The sequence below is a fragment of the Numenius arquata genome, chromosome 2, assembly GCF_964106895.1.
Source record: "Numenius arquata chromosome 2, bNumArq3.hap1.1, whole genome shotgun sequence".
NCBI lineage: Eukaryota > Metazoa > Chordata > Aves > Charadriiformes > Scolopacidae > Numenius > Numenius arquata.
The window spans coordinates 120,438,114-120,442,496 of NC_133577.1; positions in this window are offsets into that span (position 1 = coordinate 120,438,114).

Below are 4,383 nucleotides of genomic sequence, written 5' to 3' on the forward strand. Positions count from 1 at the left end.
ACTATTTATGGTAGGGCTTATACACATAAGATGCTCTTCTTTTTTGTTATGCCTACAGCTGGTTTTATCCAGCTCCTAGGTTTGTAGTGGCCTCACTGGTGAGTGACCGACAGCCCTGAGGCCTCTGGTATTATCCTATGCTCAAACCTCTACAGCCACTGCTATCGTACCATAAATTTACTTCTTTATGCTTCATCACTAGTCTAGGGTCACACAGATAGTTCATTCTACACAGCCAAATTACTTGTTATTCCTATTTGTATAACAACTTTTAACAACAGACATTACACCAATTATAACAGGCTAAGCAAAACTAAACCAAAAAGATAAGAGCCACCTGCTCGTTAGACAATCGCTGATGCAGATAAACAAGCTGAAACAAAGCTCCATGCTAGTTGAGACCAGTCCAGACAAAATCTGACAAGCCCTCAGGCCTGTGTTAACATAAAACAAAGCCTGTGGCTTGTTACCAGCAGCAGCAATACTGTATTTACTAAGGCATGGGGCTACAAGGGCACTCTTAACTAAGAAGAATAAGAGTTTCCAAGGGATCCAGCCCTTTTTTCACTATTTAATGCTTAATTTTACATCTCTGAAACATACAGTACTTGGAGTGAAAGTTAGGGTGACAGCTGACACTACGGTTAGGTTTTGGACAAGAACAGTTTTGAAAAACCTGAATTCTCAATGGATCATTGAGAACCCTGAAAAAAAAGGAAAAGGGCTCATCTTGGTTTAAAGCGCTACTTTACCTTCTGTCATTCACTTCTCAGGACTGGACCCAACTTCTAGCCTAGGGTAGATTTAAAACTAGGTGTAGAGCTAGAATTTGGAAAACTGCAGGCTAAGAAGCCCAAGTTCCTGCTGCATCTTGGACATCCTCTGTAGCTGGGAAGAAAACTCACACCATTTTCCTCAAAACTATTTTTCCTTAACCCCTTGTTGGCTCCTGTCTCATGCCTACTTTTGCATTTTGAAACTTAGTAGAACCAAGACGAGGGTTACAACTTGGGTTTTGGAAAGCACACTCATAAGCCCAGATTCCAGCTGCAATTTGGAGGTCCCTGAGTGTATGGAACAGGCTTCAAACTGTTGAAGACACCTCTTCTTCATCAATGCATGAAGACATGCATTCTTCAGAGCAGAAGACATGATGAAGACACCTTTCTTCTTCATCATGTCATGCTCATGCTTTATTTCTAGCTAAGGCAAAAATTGCAGTTAAGGTTAGGGATTGGGAAGGTTTTCTATTATTCAGTGCCTTTTCTATGGGGAGTACAAACACATTCTTGGGAAGATTTTCAGAAACTTCTGGCTATCTTTTCTCTGGAAGTCATGTTTCGTGATTCCATCTGGTCTAAAAGATTTCTTTCCCTTGTAAATAATAACCCGTTTTCAACAAAAATTGGAAGAGTTTTTTTCTGTGTGTACATGGAAAGAAAAGTATAAAAAGTCTACCACGTATAAAAAACACATGGCAGAGATCACAGTCTTCCTTCTTCCTCCTCATGTCCAATACAGCCTGTTCACTCTAGTCCTCCTCACACCTCACCTTTTGGCCCTCCCTGGGAATTCAGGCATGATTTGGGGCTCTGCAGACCTACAGCAGGGTCAGGCTTCAGCGCTCAGTGTCAGGGCAGATCTGGCACTGCTTACCACGGGCCAGTGCCTGAATTCAGATGCTCAGTGACTCCACAAGATAAATTCAGATGAATTTAAGGGATTATTTTACAAGGTCGTGTCATGATAGGATGAGAGGTAATGGCTTCAAACTACAAGAGGGTAGATTTAGATTAGATATCATGAAGAAATTTTTCACTCTGAGGGTGGTGAGACACTGGAACAGGTTGCCCAGGGAAGTTGTGGATGCCCCATCCCTGGAAGCGTTCAAGGCCAGGCTGGATGGGGCTTTGAGCAACCTGGTCTAGTGGGAGGTGTCCCTGCCCATGGCAGGGGGGTTGGAACTCGATGATCTTTAAGGTCCCTTCCAACCCGAACCATTCTATGATTCTGTGATTAGCCAGTCTTGTGAAGAGCGTGATCCAGCTCACCCTCTGAGGTAATCCTGCCCAAGATGGCCGCAGGTTACCGGGATTGCACCCTACACTGTAAGAGTTGGACATGCCAGGTTGCCTAAAAACAAAATGAAATTAAAGCTGAACACTGCGCCAGCCCTTTCCCTGCCTCCCTCTGCCAGCCGAGCTCCCTGCCCGTGAGCAGAGAGGAACCCGAAAGGGTGCCTGGCCCGCTGGGCCCGCCGGCCCCGGCTCCGGCCCCGGCCCCCCCGCGCCCGCAGGCGGCGGCGGCCCTTGGGCGCAGCGGTGCCACGGCGGCCTCTGGCGGCCGCGCCTGGCGCCGCTCAGGGCGGGCAACCTCCGGGGAGGCCGGACTGCCCTAGGGGAGGCCACGGCCGCCCTCCCGGGTCGGGATTTTTGGGCATCTAGCCGCCGGTGCGGATTGGCCCAACCCAGGCAGATCCCCTGCGTGCCCCCCCGCGCCCGGCAGCGTGGGTTTCAGCGGAAGCCGGAGCTGCCGCCGCGCTGAGGGAGGTGCCCGCGCTCCTTCTCCGGTCCCGCCCTCACAACTGGGGCCGGCAGCTCCCGGGAGCCCAAAGACACCTCCCGCAGGTGTTTCTCGGGGGGTCACAAAGCGACAGGTCACTGCTGTCACTGGTTTGCCAGGAAATCGGGCAGATTTAGGTCGGCCCAACTCCGTACAGAGTGAGTGGGAAACCCATTCCGTACAGTCCATAATGCCCGTATTAACTTTGAGGCTCTGGTGCAAAGTCTGTCCAATTTCTTAGGTGTTTGCTCGAAGAATTACATTTGTGAGATATGTTTGTTCATGGATTTGTTTCTTGAAGACCTTGGCTTTTATTACGCCATGAAGGCATCCCAAAATTGATGTCGCTGTGGTTCAAATTACCCATTTTAAATTAGATTTATTGCTGGAAAGGAGTCCAGAAACCTCACCGCTGGAAATCCATTCTTTTCAGTGCAAACAAGGAATTCATCAAGTGCGGCATTCCAGATTAGGCAGCAATAGGAATCAAGACAGTGCAAAATGTAACTTGGCTCTTCCACACCCCACTGCTGCTGGGAGACCTGCACGCACCGGTGGCCTTCCTCCTGGACAGCCTGCAGGGCTACCGGCCTCAGCAACCGCGTCGCCCATTCCCGTGTCTTCAGTGATTAGATTAACCAGAACACAGTGAATGTACGGTAAAAATTAGGTTGAAATATTTTTATTTAAAAAGAAAAAAACAAAAACAAACAAAACCCAAAGTGATCAGTGATCAGATTTCAAAAAGCGAGCTTTGTTTCAAATTTCAAAATTCAGTTGAATATATTTAGAACTCCCATTCTGTTTAACGTAGTTAAATATTTTCTGTAGTTATAGTCACAGTAAATCGGGATGAGGTAACGGGGAGCAATTTTCCTCATTAGCAAGTTCTTTGCATAGAGAATGGATCTCTGTGCCAAAGTCCCAAGGATGTGTTTTTGCCCTAAAGGCTGGTGGGTTTGCATCTGCTCTGTGCTGGTGGAAAGGGCTGTTGCAGTCACAGGGCACTGGAGAAGCCGTCCAGCAGCAGCACTATTAATTATTTAAAAAAAAAAGTCTCGTCTTTAATTGTTAAAAAAAATGTTTCAACTTGCCTTTATGCAGGAACTGACAGTTACTGTAGTATTTTTTTCTCCCTTCGGGATTCAAAAAAATTGCCTCCATCTTACTGTGTTTTATTTTTTCCAGACTGGATAACAACATTTGTGAATTTTATACATATGCAGTGTTCATGTACGTGTCCCTCAGCATTTCTAACAAAACAGGATAACTAAACAATCAAATTTGCACTCCTGTTTGTCACACACCAGTTAACTCTTGGGGGTTTGCCTTTGTTGAATTAATGTTATATCATGTAAAAGGAAAACAGAAGAGTACTCAATGGAAATTATCTATCGATACTGTTTAATGCTGTAGCTTTCTTCAGGCTTCAAATATAAATAAAACTCAGTTATCTGTTATATATTATCTTTTTTTTTCCTGTCACTAGAAAACACAGGGTACTGAGGTGTCCCCTGTTTCTTGAGCAGTGCTGATCAGTTTCAAATCACAATGATTAAAATAGGAATTTCCCCTTGATTCCAGTAGGATTTATCAGCAACTGGCATCTTTGTGGAACATTTTTTCTGGTCTTCTTATGACACACAGAAGGTCAGTGTTGGTCTGCGATGCTCAGGCTATACCACAGACTTCAACTGACAGCTAACAAAAGCCTAATTGAAACTGTTTCTTCCCTAAAGGTTTTCATTTCAGTGAGCCCAGAGGATGAAGAGAGCAAAGTGGACGGAGATGAAGTCAGGCTATGAGCAAGGGAAGGAATGG